At 43.3% G+C, this 20087-nt stretch overlaps 1 long non-coding RNA gene across 2 annotated transcripts; it reads left to right on the top strand.

Annotated features, from left to right (window-relative positions):
* Positions 1-12294: 12294 nt before the first annotated feature.
* Positions 12295-16340, top strand: LOC125135593 (uncharacterized). 2 transcript variants are annotated; one of them, XR_007137003.1, is made up of 3 exons: positions 12295-12693; positions 15116-15642; positions 15965-16340. It is a non-coding gene; the product is annotated as an uncharacterized LOC125135593 (long non-coding RNA). The 2 variants fall into 2 exon arrangements; XR_007137002.1 differs by having other exon boundaries at positions 15980-16340.
* Positions 16341-20087: the final 3747 nt, after the last annotated feature.

The raw sequence follows: 20087 nt of genomic DNA on the forward strand, positions 1-20087 counted from the left end.
TATCACAGAGAGAATCTGTGTGTGCACACAAGTGGTGTCTGCAGTGCTGAGCTGAGTTTCCCAGTTGTATGAGAGAACCCCATGCCGGAATCCACCTGGCATTCAGCATCTCCAGTAAAATCCAGAGGCATCGTTCTTATCTGTCCCATTTTCCCAATCTTCCTTGTCCCAAGCAGGAACCCCAGGTCCCCACAACTCACTCAGACTGACAAGAGAATTGAATTGGGAGACACAAGATGCGAGGGTGTGTCCAGGACCCTGTGGGCTCATGGATTAGGCCCGTGGTACACAGAGACCACGTCATAACACATGCAGAACCCACAGCATGTCAGGTGGAGGTGTGCTGTGGGCAGGGTGTGGTCACTCAGAGCTCCAGTTTCCAGGGCGTTTACATTTGCTCCAGACCTGGGCTACTTGTCAGAATAAAAGTGCTGGTTAAAACTCTTCTTTCTCAGAGGGCTGCCTTTGGAATCAGAAAGTGCTTTCTGTTTTAGCAAGGGAAAGACTTTCTGGCCTGCAAAGAGCTCACCTTTCAAGAGGCTCATGGCAGAGACAATAGGAGTAAAGCATGAGATTCTCATGAATTCCCCTCCCAGAAGGGCTGCACATGCCCCTTTCGTGGTCCAGGATAGAAGGTTACCTAATCCTATAGGTCCTGGAGGATAGAGGACTGTGTTGCTCCAAATCTGTGGGCAGCGAAAGGGCTCCTACCTGGGACAGAGCCCTCAGGGGATAGTTAGCAGTTTGTTGATGGGTTCACCCCAACTCACAGCAGTGGAAACTGCTCTGCTTTTCCACTACTCATTGGGTTTCTCAAGTGTCACTAAACCAGATAATTGATCTTCATCAGTGAGGCCATGCAGGCCCATCATCGCCATCTTCATCATCTTACCTAAAAGGATCCAGCAACCAGGAGAAGCTGAGGAGTTCCCATTGTGGCACAATATCTGTGAGGATACAAGTTTGATCCCTGACCTTGCTCAGAGGGTTAAGGTTCCAGTGTTGCCACAAGCTGTGGCAAAGGTCGCAGATGTGGCTTGGATCTGGTGTTGCCATGGCTGTGGTATAGGCCGGAAGCTGCAGCTCCAATTCAATCCCTAGGCTGGGAACTTCCATATGTGACTGGTGCAGCCCTAAAAAGAAACACACACACACACAATACAAAAGGAGAAGCTGAGCTGAACCACCTAGAAAGTTGCCTTCCACTGGTGTGAAATGGGAAAAGCATAATGTGAAAATAAACTAGATCAGGCAAGGGAGTCCATTTAGATAATTTAAAATCGTAAAACATGCATTTTTCAAGTCTAAACTAGACAAATTCAAAGAGGCTGGTTGAGAATAAAATTGGTAATGTGGCAGATCAAGTAGGGAAAGTAGCTCAATTAGACAAGACAAATCGGAGATGACAATCACTGAGAAAATGGAAGACATTTGGAGGATAGATTCAGGAGGACTAAGGCTCAAACAAAGAAAAAAGGAAGAGAGGAATGAGAAGAAGTAAAAGAAGAATAAAGAAGGAGATTAGAGTCTTCAGATTGAAAGGATTCATCAACTATGATTCTGTAAATATGCTAAAACCCACTGACATCTATTTTAAACAGGTGAGCTATACAGTATATATATATATATATATATATATATATATCAATAAAGCTGTAAAAATATTATTACTTGGCAGGCATATCATGCAAATAAAAATTTTGATTCCAAAGATAAACAGTAAATGACTCAAAGCAATGGGCACTTCAAGACAGAAGGAGATAAAAAGGGAGGAAACCGTGGTGAGCAATTCAGCTTGTGGTTAATTCACATGGTTACACTGTGAACCTCTCACTGTCCCCAGCAACTGGAGCGTGTATGTGGAGTTAAGAAGCATCATTACCTAACTTTCATCATGGGATCCGCTTACATGTTTTAACCCGAGAGCCCCAGGTCACCAAGCATGTTTGATCCAAACAGAAGTCTAGGAACCAGACAGGGTTGAGTGCTCTGCACTGTTGATTTAGCACAATGACCTTTTTTTTTTGGCCGTGCCTGCAGCATGTGGAAGTCCCCCAGCCAAGGACTGAACCTGCACCATAGCAATGACAACACTGGATCCTTATCTGCAGCATGTGGAAGTTCCCAGGCTATGGATCAAACTGAAGCTTCAGCGGCTGGCCTGCACCACAGCCACAGCAACACAGGGTCCAAGCCTTGACTGTGACCTACACCACAGCTCATGGCAACTCCAAATCCATAACCCACTGAGTGGGGCCAGGGATCAAACCTGCATCCTCGTGGATACTAGCTGGATTCTTAGCCCACTGAGCCACAACTGGAACTCCCCCAAGAAAACTTTTTAAACAGTATTAATCAGGTGTGGGGTCTTACAGGAATCATTTTCCAGATCTTTAACTTTGATATATATATGGACTTTGCCTAAAACTAATCTGAGAAGATCCGTGTTGTCAGAGCCTCAGCTATTTATACTTTTCTAGCTCCCCTTCTAAAGGGACCCACCTTTTTCTTTCCAGGTCCTATGTAATTATGCTGCGTTTTCCTAGGGTGTAGAAAATTCCAGGGTGTAAATAAGGAGATAACTCAAAATCCCTTCTAATTTAGGCATCATATACCCAGAGTAGGGCTTCATGTTTTCCTTTGTCTCCCATAAACTCCTTTTAGAGGCTAAATGAAGTGTAACAAACAGAATCTTGGTACATGTGAAGATGTTGGTTATTCAGATATATTATAGGGGGAGGTAGCAGGAGTAATAAAAATTTCTGCTTAACAATCTCTTCTCTTCCATACCCTGTCAAAGAATGCACCCCTTCAGAGGAAGGGAGCATCTCTTGAAAGCAGAGTAAACACAGCATCAGTAGGAAATAATAAGGGTGGCGGTGCCTTATTTAATCTATAGATGAAAAACTCTATGTCAATCCACCTTATTTGTCTGTCTGCCTATTTCAGAATATTAGAGATTTGTAAAAAAATTTTCTGGGAAATAGCAACTTCCTATGAAGCACACTTCCCTGGCTTGTACGCCAGTCTCTGTGAGGAGAAAAAGTGTCTCATTCAAGAGTTTCTTGGAGTTCCAGTCATGGCGCAGGGTTAATGAATCTGACTAGGAACAATGAGGTTGTGGGTTCAATCCCTGGCCTTGCTCAGCGGGTTGAGTATCCAGCGTTGCCATGAGCTGTGGTGTAGGTCGCAGATGCGGCTCAGATCCCGAGTTGCTGTGGCTCTGGCATAGGCCAGCGGCTACAGCTCCAATTAGACCCCTAGCCTGGGAACCTCCATATGCCTTGGGTGCGGCCCTAGAAAAGGCAAAAAATAAAAATAAAAAAAATTTAAAAAAAGAGTTTCTTGGTCTAGATCATAGCTGAATATTTTGCATGATTTTCAAGGAGAAAGGTGTTCTAAATTCCGCATTTACTTCCAACTGACTAATGTTACATCTTAAGATGAAAGGAAGATTGAGAGGCTATACAGCATGTCCACTAAGAGCACAGATTCCAGAACTAGAATTTCTGTTTTCAAATTTCAGCTCAGCATGACCTCAAGCGAATTCCTTCACTCTCCTAGGTCTCAGTTTGCTCATTTGTAAAAATGAGGGTGATAACAGTACCCACTTCATGAGGTTACTATGAAGCCCTTAGAATAGCCTTGCATTTGGTAGCACTCTATAAATCTGGATGTTATGTTTTATATTGGGTAGGTTCATGTTTCATATTTTCTTGAAAATACAGAAAAACCCTGCAGAGTTGGAGGAGGGGAGAAAAAACACTGCATGGGAAAAACATCTTCATTTACTTTTCACCAAAAGATTATTGAGGGCTGAGAAATTTAACACTTAGAGTCTTACAAATCACAGGAAAATTTTTCTTGCTTTTATAAACATATCTTTTGGCGCAGAGAAGCATGGTAGGGAGATTAATAAAAATATTACAAGCAGGAGTTCCCTTTGGGGCTCAGCACTTAACGAAACTGACCAGTATCCATGAAGATTCAGATTTGATCCCTGGCTTCAGTGGGTTAAGGATCCGGCATTGCCATGGGCTGTGGTGTAGGTCACAGATGTGGCTCGGATCTGGCACTGCTTCGGCTGTGGTATAGGTGGGCAGCTGTAGCTCCAATCTGACCCCTAGCCTGGGAACTTCCATATGCCGCGAGTGCGGCCCTAAAAAAAAGCCTATATATGTATTACAAGCAAAAAACATTAACGTAAGATAACATGAGGAAAGAAATATCAAGGCAGAATAATGGGGGTAGAAACCAGAGAGGATGTACGACATAAGAACAGTCAGCCTGTGAAGTGCAGAGGTTTGCAGCGCTCAGCCAGGGCTCACGGGCTCCAATATTCAGCATTGTCACAGCATGGAGGCTGAGAGACCTCCCCCTCACCCCAGTCCTGGACTGAATTCTGCATTCAGAGTTTCACCTGAACTTCCTCGCATATTCCAATGAATTTTCTTTTTGTTCTGAATTTTTAAGTTTTTATTCATTTTTTGTTAAACAGTGTCAAAGAAGGCAGGGCATAAATGATGAAGACCACACCAACCATAAATTGTTACTTTTACACTCTAAAATGTCCTCCATTTGTAGGGCTCCGCATACAGACTCACATCTACTAGTTTTCTCCTAAACATGCAAGCATGCTCTTATTCAAGACCAAGAGATAAAAAGCAGTAATAATGGCAGCTAATACTAATTAAGTGCTTACAGTGTGCCAGGTACTATGTGAGCATTTTACATGTGCTGTTTCATTTTATTCCCCAACAATCTTATGGGAAAAGCATTATTATTATTTTCATTTCACATACAGCGACACACTTCGTACATAAGGACATCGTTCATATTTCATACAAGGAGACATTAGGGGTTAACAAACTTACTGAAGGGCACACAACAGAATCAGAACTCAATCCGGGATCTTTTCATTTTAAGAATCCATGCTTTTAACCGAAAGGCTACATGTTGGATTCAAAACTGTGGCTCACCCAGTGAAGTTATTTCTGGTCTCACAAACACACATTCCCTTAGTAATACAATGACTGATTCCTATTCTTTGGTGGCAGCCCATCCCCTAAACATTGGGATGTTGGTTTATTTTCACTTTGCAAATTCCACTGTATTATGTTGGTACAGCATAGTAAGTGAGGATATAGGCATAGCAAGGTTATTAGTTTATTCAATTTCTGCTTATTTTGATGGTTTGTCAGAGACAGAAATGAAGAATAACACAAGGATATGGAGAGAGACACAGAGAAGTAAAAAAGATTAGGAAGAGATTTTTTTTTTAATGGGTTCTCCTAAAAAGTGAAAAGTCTGTTTCCTTCGCTGTGCACAAGTTTTTAAGTTTAATTAAGTCCCATTTGTTACTTTTTGCTTTTATTTCCATGACTCTAGGAGACAGATCAAAAAAAAAAAATACTGCTGCAATTTATGTCAAAGAGTATTCTGCCTATGTTTTCCTCTAGGAGTTTTACAGTGTCTGGTCTTACACTTATATCTTTAATACATTTTTGAGTTTATTGTTGTATATGGTGTTAAAGAATGTTCTAATTTCATTCCTTTACATGTCACTGTCCAGTTTACCCAGCATCATTTATCGAAGAGACTGTCTTTCCTCCATTGTATATTCTTTGCCTCCTTTATGGGGAATAGATTAATTCCCCTAAGTGCGTGGGTTTATTTCTGGGCTTTCTATCCCATTCCACTGACCCATATTTCTGTTTTTGTGCCAGTGCCAACACTGTTTTGGTTATTATAGCTTTGTAGTATAGTCTGAAGTCAGGGAGTGTGGTTCCTCCAGCTCCATTCTTCTTTCCCAAGATTGTTTTGGCTATTTAGGGTCTTTTGTGTTTCCATAGAAATTTAAAAAAATTTCGTTCCAATTCTGTGAAAAACATCACTGATAATTTCATAAGGATTGCACTGAATTTGTAGATTGCCTTGGGCAGTATGATCATTTTAACAATATTGAGTCTTCCAGTCAAAGAACATGGTATATCTTTCCATCTGTTTGTGTTGTCTTCAATTTATCAGCATCTTATAATTTTTGGAGTACATGTATTTCACCTCCTTAGGTAGGTTTATTCCTAGGTATTTTATTTATTTTGATGCAATGGTAAATGAAACTGTTGTCTTAATTTCTCTTTCTGATATTTCATTGTTAGTGTATAGAAATGCAACAGACTTCTGTATATTAATTTAGTATCCAGCAACTTTCCTAAATTCACTGATGAGCTCTAGCAGTATTTTTAGGATTTTCTATGTATAGCATCATGTCATTTGCAAACAGTGACAGTTTTACTTCTTTTCCAATTTGGATTAATTACTTTTATTTCTTTTTCTTCTCTGATTGCTGAGGCTGGAAATTCCAAGACTATGTTGAATAAAAGTGGCAAGAGTAGGCATCCTTGCCTTGTTCGTGATCTTATAGAAAATGCTTTCAGCTTTTCACTGTTGAGTATGATATTAGCTGTTGGTTTGTCATATAAGGTCTTTATTATGTTGAGGTTGGTTCTCTCTATGCCCACTTTCTTAAGGGTTTTTATCATAAATGGATGTTGAATTTTATCAAAATCTTTTTCTGTATCTATAAGATCATATGGTTTTTATTCTTCAATTTATTTATTTATGTTTGTCTTTTTAGGGCTGCACCCAAAGCATATACAGGTTCCCAGGCTAAGGATTGAGTCTGAGCTGTAGCCACGGCCTATACCACAGCCACAGCAATGCAAGATCTGAGCCTCATCTGTGACCTATACCACAGCTCAAGGCCACATCAGATCCTTAACCAACTGAGAGGGGCCAGGGATCGAAACTGCATCCTCATGGATGCTAGTCAGATTTGTTTCCGCTGAGCCACAATGAGAACTCCTATTCTTCAATTTGTTAATGTGATGTATTACACTGACTGATTGGCAGACACCAAAAAAAAAACTTGTATCCCTGGAATAAATTCCACTCAATCATGGTGTATTATCCTTTTAATGTATTGCTGGAGTCAGTTTGCTGGTATTTTGTTGAGGATTTTTGCATCTATGTTCATCAGTGATACTGACTGTAATTTTCTTTTTTGTGATAGCTTTGGTTTCAGTATCATAGAATGAGTTTGGAAGTGTTTCTTCTGCAGTTTTTTAGAAATGTTTCAGAAGGATAGATGTTAACTCTTTTCTAAATGTTTGGTAGAATTCACCTGTGAAGGCACCTGGTTCTGGATTTTTACTTATTGGTAGTTTTTAAATCACTGATTCAGTTTTAGTATTGGTAATTGATCTGCACATATTTTCTAGTTCTTCCTAGTTGAGTCTTGGGAGGCTGTACCTTCCTAAGAATTTGTCCATTTCTTCTAGGTTGCCCATTTTATTGGCACACAGTATAGCAGTATTTTATGATCCTTTGTATTTCTGTGATGTTGGTTGTAACTTTTTTTAAATGGCCACATCCACCACATACAGAAGTTCCCAGGATAGGGGTCAAATCTGAGCTGTAGCTGCTGGCCTATGCCACAGCCACAGCAATGTGGGATCTGAGCTGAGTCTGCAACCTACACAACAGCTCACAGCAATGCTGGATCCTTAACCCACTGACTAGGCCAGGAATCAAATCCGCATGCTCATGGATGCTAGTCGGGTCCATTAACCCCTGAGCCATGATGGGAACTCCTCTATTGTTTTTTAAGTCTTTATTAAACTTAGGAGTTTTTGCACAGCAAAGAAAATCATCCACAAAACTAAAAGAAAACCTACAGGCTGGGAAAAAATATTTGCAAATGATGGGACTTATAAGAGATTAATTTCCAAAATATATAAACAGCTCAGATATAGTTTAAAAACAAAAAACCAACAACCCAATCAAAAAGTGAGCAGAAGACCTAAATAGACATTCCTCCAAAGAATACCTACAAGTGGACAATAGGCACATGTAAAGATGCTCAACATAGCTAGTTATTAGAGAAATGCAAATAGAAACTATAATGAGGTATCACTTCACACAGTCAGAATGGCTATCATTAAATAATCTACAAACAATAAATGCTGAAGAGGGTGTAGAGAAGAACGAACCCTCTACACTGTTGGTGGGAATATAAATTAGCGCAGCCACTGTAGAGAACAGTATGGAGGCTCCTTAAAAAACTAAAAATAGGAGTTCCCGCTGTGGCACAACAGGATCGGCTGAGTCTTGGGAACAATGGGATGCAGGTTGGATCCCTGGCCCAGCACAGTGGGTTGGGGATCCAGCGTTGCCATACCTGTGGCTTGGATCTGATCCCTGACCCAGAAATTCCATATGCTGCGGGGTAGCCAAAAAACAAAAAACAAACAAAAATAACAATAAAAAACACAACTAAAAATAGAGTTACCATATGATCCAGCAATCCCACTCCTGGACATATGTTTGAAGAAAACTCTGATTTGGAAAGATACATACACCCCTATGTTCATAGCAGCATTATTTACAATCATTTTAAATGAAGTAAATCAAAGACAAATGTTATATGATATCCCTTACATGTGGAATTTAACAAAATGATGCAAATGAACTTATTTACAAAATAGACTCACAGACATTAAAAAAAAACACAAGTAAACTTATGGTTACCAATGTGGATAGCAGGCTGGGGAGGGAGATAAATTTGGCATTTGGGATTAACATATACACACTACTAGACATAAAAATAGGTGAACAACAAGGATCTGTGACTATAGTTCACAGAGAACTATACTCAGTATCTTTTAATAACCTATAATGGAAAAGAATCTGAAAAAGAATATAAATGTATAATAAATCACTTTGCTATATACTTGAAATGAAAATAACATTGTGAATTAACTGCACTTCATCAAATTTAAAATTCCTCAAAGCAGGAACAATTTGGAAAAGGATAAACCATTCATTTTTATACCTCTGACCTTTCAATATATATCTTCTACAATATATCACTTTTGCTTCGCTTACTGTTATTGATTTTAATTTCAGTTTTAGTAAAATAAACACCTTGAAAAAAGTGAAATTCTGTGATTTTATTCAACAAGATGAATTGTGAAATAGGAGAGAAGGATTAATCCCTTAAAATTTCTGCATTTTCCTCTTTTAGAGAGATACTCTTCTGCCTCTGAAAAACACATTACACCTATGACCTCAGCCTGGGTGCATTTCTGCAGCCTTAACAATAAATTAAGCTACAGAGGGGCCTCTGGCCTTGGCCATGAAGGAAGCTACAATGTGGGCCATGAATTGAGCCACAGTCATAAGGGTGATGGTGGAGATGAGTCGTCAAAGTGTCTGCTGAGGAGGCCATGATGGAAACCACGGGCCTGGGGCCATGAAAGAAACCAAACAAGAAGCTGCACTAGTGAAAATCACAGGGCAGGCCTTAGAGTTGGTCATAAAGAGGGTGTGGCCATAGACTCTGGAAAATGGGAGACATTCTAAGGGAGGAAGCCTTGGTTGAGGAGACAATCACTCAGGAGAAGACAAAGAACTGTGAGGGAGGAGAGTCAAGAGGGGAGACCAGACTGTTCCCACAGAATGGCCATAGGTTATGGCCTTGGTCAAGGACAGAACCAAGGAAAGCCTCTCCCTGTCTGACCAACAAGGTTAAGGCTCAAGCAGTGTTGTTTTGGAAGAGACTCACAGCCTCATCAATGATGTCAAGTAAATGCATTCCCCGGGCTTTCTCCATAACTCAGAATCCTGGGATTGAGGAGGGTGCTTGAAGTGGGGGTGGGGATGGGCACAGTGACTACTCTGATGGCAGCTGCTTTCCCGTCTTTCCTCTACCCAGGTTATCTCAGTGCCCTCCAGGGCTTGACTTTGTCTCTCTCTCTCTCCTTTTTTTTGCCTTTTTTAGGGATGCACCTGTGGCATATGGAGGTTCCCAGGCTAGGGGTCGAATCAGAACTGCAGTTGCCAGCCTACACCACAGCCACAGCAACGCCAGATCCTTAACCCACTGGATCTGAGCCTCATCTGCGACCTATACCACAGTTCACGGCCACGCCAGATCCTTAACCCACTGAGCTAGGCCTGGGATTGAACCTGCACCCTCATGGATACTAGTTGGGTTTGTAACCCGTTGAGCCACAGAAGAAACTCCCGCAGCCCATTTTCTTCCTGCTTTTAGAACTCAGTCATTCACAGCTCTTTCATATCTTAGGATATATGCGCCAAAATAAAAATTTATTTATTTACTGGAGTACAAAATGCAATGAATATTCTTTCACCCAAACATCTTAAGAATCTGAAATGGGAGTTCCTGCTTCGGCTCATGGGTAATGAACATGACTAGTATCCATGAGGATATGGGTTCGATCCCCGGCCTTGCTCAGTGGGTTAAGGATCCAGTGTTGTCATGAACTATGGTGTAGGTCACAGATGTGGCTGAGATCTGGCATCGCTGTGGCTGTGGTGTAGGCCAGCAGCTGCAGATCTGATTGGACCCCTAGCCTGGGAATTTCCACATGCTGCAGGCATGGCCCTAAAAAGATTTAAAAAAAAAAAAGAAATGAAATGGTTGCTCTGTCAGGAAGCCTCCATGGCTGGAAGGGTGGAATCAGCTTGTTTTGATTACACATAGTATCAAATTAAAACTCCCAGTCTATCCCCAACTTTTTGCCATGAACTGTGGATGAAGGAACCGCCAATCCCCTTAGTCCATTACTGTCTTTGTTTTATCCTCCTCTTTCAGCTGTCATTCATTTCTGCTGGCCTCATCTAGTGTCTAAACAAGGTTGCACTGTAAGCCCTCAGTCTCCTGGCAAACTGGCAGTGTCCTAAGGGTAGGAACTTCTTTGATCATTCAGCTTGTCCTTGTCTGGCACACAGCACTGATGAGAAGAACCAGCTTAAGCCCCTGAGGGTGGATAAGTTGTTATGAATTCTTCAAAGACAAAAGAGGGACACTTCCACCAAGGATGACAGGAGGCAGGAACATTCCTCTCCAGTTGTCATTACTCTCCTAAGGTCCCATCCAGTGTGCCTGTTAGGGAATGTTTAACAACCAGTTTTCTGTGGTGCAGATGCTCTCACTGCTACCAATGTGACGTCACTAAACATGGATTTGGGAAGAGGTGTGCAATGCACAATTATGTACTGTCCCCACCAGACAGATAAAATAAACGTATACAACTTCATGAACATACATAACGGTAAAATGATTAGGAAGTGATGAGTTTTGAGTATTTTTATAACCCTTCAATTTATTTATTATTTTTAATTTTTATTTTTTAGGGCCATACCCCCAGGATATGGAATTTCCCAGGCTAGGGGTTCAATCAGAGCAGCAGGTGCCAGCCTACACCACAGCCACAGCAACACCAGATCTGAGCCACATCTGAGACCTACACCACAGCTTGCTGTAACACCCAATCCTTAACCCACTGAGCAAGGCCAGGGATTGAACCTTCATTCTCGTGGATACTAGTTGTGTTTGTTACTGCTGAGCCACAATGGGAACACGGATGTTCTGAGTATTTTTAACCTTTATTTTTAATACAATTTAGTTCATTGTAAGCTAATATAATTTTGTAATGATGGCTGTGTCGTTGGAGTTCCCGTCATGGCGCAGCAGAAACGAATCGGCCTAGGAACCATGAGGTTGTGGGTTCAATCCCTGGCCTCGCTCAGTGGGTTAAGGATCTGGTGTTGCTGTGAGCTGTGGTGTAGGTCACAGATGGCTCAGATCCTGCATTGCTATGGCTTTGGTGTGGGCGGCCAGCTACAGCTCTGATTTAACCCCTAACCTGGGAACCTCCATATGCTGTAGGTGTGGCCCTAAAAAGAAAAAAAAAAAAAACAAAAGCAGTATTGCAAAAAAAAAAACCCTGAAAGTTTCACAATTTTGGGTCTTTGCAAACACTGATACAGTGTACCCTGGTGCTAGCTCCTCAACAGACCAAGCCCCAGAGATCCCAGAGTTTCTCCTTCCCCCTCATTCTCGTGCCTACCCCATGCTGACCAATGCCCAGAGGTCTGGTCCTCGGTTCCCCCCCTTTCACAATGAATCTCACTTTATGTGTCTTTCTCACTAAATTCTGTTCATCAAGGTTTCCTTCTCACACGCCCTGCCCCCACCCAGCATCCCAGGCACTCAGAACAGCTCTTCCAGGAAACAAGGTCTTGAGCTAGAACAGGTTTTTAGCCCCATCTCTGCCTCAGAGGGTGGGTCCCCTTGACTTTGACAACTTGATCCCCTGGAAATGTCCTACTTCCTGCTCCTCCCCAGGCCCTGCCTAGTGGGACCACGTCATTCTCTATTCTCATGGACCTCTATACCCCTCCTCTCTGAGTTCAGGTATTCTGGTACCTGCCCACAGCTGGGAGAACAACAGGCCACATGTCCAGTCCTTGCCCAGCCCAGATTATGCTATAAAGACCTTTTTTGAAAGAGAAAGAAAGAAGTGACATTCTGTGGAGACATCCAGCCTCCCCAGTCTGTAGCCCCAGGTCCCCACACTGGTGTTTTTCTTCAGGTTGAGGACCTATTCTTGGAGACCCAAGCTCCCAGCACTCCAGCCACAGACCTTCACCTTGAGACTTCCTTCTCAAGACCCTCAGGTTTTTTCTTCCCTTTTAGGCCTAATCACATCGGGGACTCGAGGCCTCCCTTCCAGGCTTGGCAGGCAGAGTATCTCAAGATGAAGAGAAAGACATTTTCCCTTGCATGCTGGCTGCTGTTTCATCTTCTACTACTTTTAGGAAACGGTGAGTGATTTTTGTTTAAAAGAAGATAATACTGAAGTCTGAGTAGAGTTTGGGGAAAATGTTGATCAGTCCTGGGATGTGCATTCTTGCCTGTTAGCTCTCATTCTCATCAAAGAAGGACCATTATTTCGTTCTATTCTCTTCACTCCAACCCAGCATGTTCTCCATTCTGTTCCCAGTAACAACTCTTCTGCCCAGAAGTCTGGCCTATTTTCTCTGTAATAAATCAATCCCAAATAGAGATGCATTAGAGTTGGAAGGGATTTTTTTTTAATGGCCACACCCATGGTATATGGAAGTTCCCAGGCTAGAGATTGAATCTGAGCTGCAGCTGCAAGCTACATCACAGCTGCAGCAACACTGGGTCCTTTAACCCACTGTGCTGGGCCGGGGATCAAACATCCGCAGTGACCTGAGCTGGTGCAGTCAGATTCTTAACCCACTGCACCACAGCAGGAACTCTGAGAATTGGAAGGGATCTTATTTTTTAATTTTTTTTTTCTTTTTTGGCCACCCCATGGCACATGGAGTTCCTGGGCCAGGGATCAGATCAGACCTGAAGTTGTGACCTACCCCACAGCTGCAGCAATGCTGGATCCTTTAACCCACTGTGCAGGGCCAAGGAGTGAACCTGAATCCTACTGCTGCAGAGACGCTGATGATCCAATTCCACCACAGCGGGAACTCAAGAAGGGACCTTAAAGTTAATCTCTAACGACCCACAGTAGGCAGGGCGCCATTTCCAACATCTCTGACAGCAGTCTTTTTTTTTTTTTTTTTGGCTTTTTGCCATTTTTGGGGCTGCTCCCGCGGCATATGGAGGTGCCCAGGTTAGGGGTCGAATCAGAGCTGTAGCCACTGGCCTATCCCAGAGCCACAGCAATGCGGGATCCAAGCTGGGTCTGCGACCTACCCCACAGCTCATGACAACGCCGGATCCTTAACCTACTGAGCAAGGCCAAGAATGGAACCCGAAACCTCATGGTCCCTCGTTGGATTCGTTAACACTGAGCCACGACGTGAAGTCCTTCTGACAGCAGTCTTCTAGCTTCTAATTAAACTCATCCGGGGACATGCTGTTCCACACTTGCACAGCTTTAATTCCTTCTAGAATTTTACCCACCATGAATGTGACTCATTTGTTTTATGCCCCAGAACAAAACAAAACAGATCTACTCCCTCTCTACAGGCCAGTTTCTCCTCTCAATTTCTCACTTAGTTTCTCTCTTGATTCTGACCCTAACCCTAACCAGAGGCATTAACAAGAAGGTTTTGGGCTCTTCTCCTAAATCTAAATTTGCAATCTTGGAGCTCCTGATGTGGCAAAACAGGATCGGCCGCATATTGGGAGCACTGGGACACGGGTTTGATCCCCAGCCTGGCACTGTAAGTTAAGGATCAGGCATTGCCACAGCTGTGGCTTAGGTCGAAACTGCGGCTTGGATCTGATACCTGGCCCAGGAACTCTACATGCCGTGTGGAGGCCAAAAATGAAAAAGAAAAATTGTAATCTTTATGTTAGTCCAGATAATACTAAAAAAGGAATGGGTAAGGGGAAGAAAACTTACATTATATTCCAGAAGAAAAGGGCCATAGATGAGATGAGGGTATCTAGGCATCTGGGAGGCCCAAGAGTTTGGCTGTTATTGGGATGGAAAATCAGAACAGGGTAGGAAATAGGCATGAGACAGAGGGAAAAGCGTGGGCCTCACCTAATTTCTAACTCACTAACCAAGGAGGTTGGGTGCCTTCTCAGAATTCTGGGAGATCTTATCCGTTCAAGCTACATGTGTCTTTCTGACAGGCCGGTGCCAAGGCCACGTGGGGTCCCTTACCTGGTGGCTCCCAAACTTTCGTGTACATAAGAATTACCAAGAAGTGGTAAAAATGCACGTTATTTCCCTTCCCAAATGGATTCCCCTTAATTATTTCTCCTTTAGAAGAAGGATTCCTTCCTGTTTGGAGAGTAGCTTGATACGTAGGCATGGGCCCTGCAACTATCTCTTTTACGTTCTTTATCTGGAGAGTATCACGAATGGTTAGAGAAGGAATATCACCTGTGACCTCAGGTCATGTGACCTAGGATGTCGCCTAGTATATGGTTTAAGGGCTGGCTCTTGCGTCAGGCTGCCTTGCTTTAAATCTCTGTCCCATGACCTGCCAGCTGTCTAACCTTGGACCAGCTGCTTAACTTCTCTAAATCTCGATGTTCCTATCCATAAAATGGGTAATAACGGTTCCTATCTCATGGAGGTATTGTGAGTATTCAAAGTGCTAATTCATACGTGGCACTTAGTACAGTGCCTGGAACTTAGCGAGCAGTCAATAAATGACAGCAATTGCTATTGTTGGAGTAGTAATAGCAGTTGCAGAGCCAAACAAAATTTCCAATGGAACTAACCAGCTATCCTTTCTCATTTAGCTGTAACTTCTAATGCTAACACTACAGCCACCACCCTTGGACAAACCACATCACCCAGGGGAACTAACGCAACAGCTATAACCTCCAGTGGGAACATCACGACCACCTCCCTCGGACCAACCACACCGTCCAGGGGAACTAACGCAACAGCTATAACCTCCAGTGGGAACATCACGACCACCTCCCTCGGACCAACCACACCGTCCAGGGGAACTAACGCAACAGCTATAACCTCCAGTGGGAACATCACGACCACCTCCCTCGGACCAACCACACCGTCCAGGGGAACTAACGCAACAGCTATAACCTCCAGTGGGAACATCACGACCACCTCCCTCGGACCAACCACACCGTCCAGGGAAACTAACACAACAGCTATAACCTCCAGCGTCACCAGCACAAGTACTGCCCCTCCAAGGAAAGAGGAGAACCTTAGCGGACAACTGAGACCATGGGAAGTTGTTCTGGTCACTCTGGCCTCGGTTGCAATGGCTGTGATTCTCGTCACCGGGTTTCTCTTCCATTTCGTGAGTGCCTGATTATAGGGAACCCTTTTTCTAGGGGAAAGAGAGGAGGGAGGTGAAGAAGGAGCTGGAGTAGAGAGAGCAGGGTCACTGTGGGAGTAATAGGGATGAGAAATCAGAAAAAGACACAGAGAAAGCAGGTCAGAGCCAGCAAGCCAGAAGGTCAAAAAGCCAAAACATATTCAGAGAAAACTGATGAGGGGACGTTCCGGGGGGAGGTCGGGGGGAGGCGAAGGAAGTGATGAGGACGGGAGAGCTGGCAAGAAGGGAACGCCTGGGACTGGAGAGCACTGGAAGAGGGGACAAAACTCTGAAAACTATTCAGCCTTTTGTTTTCTAGAGAAACTCTCCAGGCCTCAGAAACCTCTTCGATGTTGATCTCTTACCAACTGCATGGCCAAGCCCCTACGGGACCAGGGCAACTGCAACCGACTTCAGAGGAGACCCTTCTTCCGTAGTCATGGAGCTGACTGGGAGGCGGGAACAGCTCTGAGCTCCCTGAAGGCAGACGCATCACCAATGCGTGGGGGTGGGGGGCTGACCTGGGGGAGCCTGAGTATTCCTCCTGTCCGAAGGACTGTCCCTCCCAGCTCCATTTCAGCCTCTGACTGTCCTCCTTCCCACTTGGTTTTTCCAGACCGAAAAAAGGAGGCTGTAGCTGTGAACGAATTATTAAATAAACCATTCTGATATATGTGGAACCAGACTCTCTAGGTGTATTTATGTATTACGGTGAACAGAGGTTCTTTATACCCTAAAGACCCCTCTTCTCTTTCTTCTCCCAGCTCTCAAATCCCCAGAGTGAAACCCAGACTTTATATGTGTCTCATTTTCTTCCCCATTCTGTCCTCATTCCCCGGAGGCCTCTGGGCTGATGGAAGGATGGAATCAGGGAAGATGGAGAAGGAGAGTGCTACACATCACAGGCTTGTGTTGTATAAGGGGAAAAAAGTCTCTGTGCCAGTCTGCAGCACAAGGGGGGCGGGGAGCAACCGCGCAGGTTGTGAAGTAGAGAAGGTCTTGCTCATGGGGCTTGGCCACCTTCCCTGTGTCCCTGGCTGCTCAGGTCTGCTCTGGGCTTGGGCTCTTTACTATTACTGGGAAGACAGGTGTGAGTCACCACCTTTCTCGCCTGTGGGCTCCCAGCCCCAGGAACGGTCCTGGGCAGGGAGAACATGCTCCCAGTTTCTACAAGGGCGGGCCCAGCCTGTGCTGCCAGAAGCCAGGTTCTCAGCAGTCCCTGCAAAACCAGGTCTCAGAACAGGGACATAAACCCATGTGTCAGGGCTGTGCTCTTGCTGAAAGCCACGGCCTTGTCAAGGGTTTTGGTGCAACTTGCTCATACACGCACCCACTGACCCTTCCTTGTGAATGAATCACAATGAATCACACACCCTTGTTTCATCAGCTCAGCCCTTGTCATGGTTCTCATAGTCTGGACCTTTGCCAGAGCCTTCTTAATAGGACCAAGGCTGTTTATATACATTTTGCAATATTATTAACAAAACAGTTTTAAACAGCTGTATAGAAACCAAATGCAAAGAACCTACTTATGATTCCATTGTATGAAATTCAAGAACAGAACTAATCTGGGAGTTCCCATCATGGCTGAGTAGTAATGAACCCAACTAGTACCCATGAGGATTTGGGTTTGATCCCTGGCCTCTCTCGGTGGGTTAAGGATCCAGTGTTGCCATGAGCTGTGTGGTGTAGGTCGCAGACACAGCTCAGATCCCACATTGCTGTGGCTGTGGCTGTGGCGTAGGCCAGCAGCTGCCAGCCTGGGAACCTCAATATGCCATGGGTGCGGTCCTAAAAAAAAAAAAAAAGGAAAAAAGAAAAGAAAAGAAGAGAACTAATCTACAGTGACAGAGCAGATCACTGATTTTCCACAGGTGAGAATTTTTAGAAGGGGGAACTTTCTGGATGATAAAATGTTTTATATCTTGGCTGGGCTATTGGTTACACAAGTAAATACATCTATCAAAACTCATCTAATGGAATAATTAAAATCTGTGCATTTCACTGTTTGTAAGTTAATTCCAGGGAAAAAATTTAGTTATATATAATAGAATTTTTAAAGTCATAAATAGTCTCCACAGCAAAAAAGCCAACAACCCAACTGAAAAATGGGCAAAGGACCTGAACAGACATTTCTCCAAGGCCAACAAGCACTTGAAACAATGCTCAACATCACTGATTATTAGAGAAATGCAAATCAAAATTACCATGAGATACCACCTCACACCAGTCAGAATGGCCATCTTTAATAAGTCCACAAATAACAAATGCTGGAGGTGGTGTGGAGAAAAGGGAACCCTCCTACACTGTTGGTGGGAATGTAAGCTGGTACAACCACTAAGATACCTCCATACAAACGTATGGAGGTATCTTAGAAAACTATACATAGAACTATCACATAACCCGCAATCTCACTCTTGGGCATATATCCGGACAAAATTCTACTTAAAAAAGAAACATGCACCCGCATGTTCACTGCAGCTCTATTCACAACAGTCAGGACGTGGAATCAACACAAAAGTCCACTGATAGATGATTGGATCAGGAAGATGTGGTATATATACACAATGGAATACTACTTATCCATAAAAAAGAACAAAATAATGCCATTTGCAGCAACATGGATGGAACTAGACTCTCATCCTGAGTGAAGTAAGTCAGAAAGAGAAAGACAAATACCATATGATATCACTTATATCTGGAATCTAATATATGGCACAAAGGAAACTTGCCACAGAAAAGAAGATCAGGGACTTGCAGAATAGACTTGTGGTTGCCAAGGGGGAGAGGGAGGGACTGGGAGGGACTGGGAGCTTGGGGTAAATAGACGCAGAATGTTGCCTTCGGGATGGGTTAGCAATGGGATCCTGCTGTGTAGCACTGGGAACTCTGTCTAGTCAATTATGATGGAACATGCAATGTGAGAAAATAAATAAATAAATAAATAAGATCATACATATTAAAAAATATAAAGCTATAAATAGTTTTATTATTCTTTTTTTTTTTTTGCTTTTTAGGGCCGCACTTGCGACATGAGGTTCCCAGACTAGGGGTTGAATCAGAGCTACAGCTGCTGGCCTACACCATAGCCACAGCAATGCCAGATTGGAGCTGCATCTGCAACCTACACCACAGCTCATGGCAACACCAGATCCCTAACCCACTGATTGAGGCCAGGGATTGAGCCCCCATGCTCATGGATACTAGTCGGATTCATTACCTCTGAGCCACAGTGGGAACTCCCTAGCTTTATTCTTGAAGGCAGTAACTAGTCTATTGGTTATCTCCCCTTCAGCTTTTAATAGTCCCAATCCTTTACTTAAAATAATGGAGTTCCCATCATCCCATCAAGCACTACAAATTAAAGTGCCCTAGGAGGAAACATATAACTTGACCAAGGGAAGGAAAGGCTGACTCATGTAGAAAATGGCTTTGACTCTCAGACTGTAAAGAGTTAGCAGGCATTTACAAGGTGGAGAATAGGAAATGCCAGGCAAATGAAAACCTGTGCAGGATGAGGTGTGACATGGCCAGGAAGGGTCAAAATAGTTGTAGGACTGGATGGGACAGTACAGGGAGATGTGGCTGGAAGGCGGACTGTGTGGCCTTGAATGCCACACCAAGAATGTGAGAGCCCATCCTGCAACAACAGGAAACCAAGTGAACTTCTTTTCTGTCTTTTTAGGGCTGTTCCATCAGCATATGGAGGTTCCCAGGCTAGGAGTCAAATTGGAGCTGCAGCTGCTGGCCTACACCACAGCCACAGCAACGTGGGATCCGAGCCACGTCTGTGACCTACACCACAGCTTATGGCAACGCCAGATCCTTAACCCACTGAGCAAGGCCAGGTTTCAAACCTGTGTCCTCAAAGATGCTAGTCAAATTAGTATTTTAAGATGTTGCAAGACAAAATTTTTTTTTCCAGAGGAGAATACTCTGATTACCTGAATGAGCAGAAAATAGAGGCTGGAATCCTGCAAAGGTTGTAATCCAGAGACTGTTGTAATGTCTCAGTAAACAAACACAAACAAACAAATCCAAGACCACAAAAACATGGAAATGGGAATCAAGAAGAAAAGTGGATTTCAAGAGGTTTTCCCCTAGCAGTTAAAAAAGGTCCCCATTGCCAGAATCCATGGTGACTTTTATTAATAGTCCTATTTTAAAGACGTCCTCGTCTAACAGCCCTAGGAAATTTTCTTAAAATTAATTCATCAAATGACTATTTGTTTTAATTTTCTTATTTCTTTTAAATAATAATTACTACATCTCCCTCCAGCTGCAGCTAGAGACTGGGAACAGGCAGAGGGGAGACTGGGAGTATTTTCTTGATTAAGACATGTTTTATGGTCAATAACATACTTATGAAAAGTATACTTATTTATAAAATTTTTCATATAAAAGACTCTATTCAAGAACATGTTAAG

The sequence above is a fragment of the Phacochoerus africanus genome, chromosome 9 (assembly GCF_016906955.1).
Source record: "Phacochoerus africanus isolate WHEZ1 chromosome 9, ROS_Pafr_v1, whole genome shotgun sequence".
Lineage (NCBI taxonomy): Eukaryota > Metazoa > Chordata > Mammalia > Artiodactyla > Suidae > Phacochoerus > Phacochoerus africanus.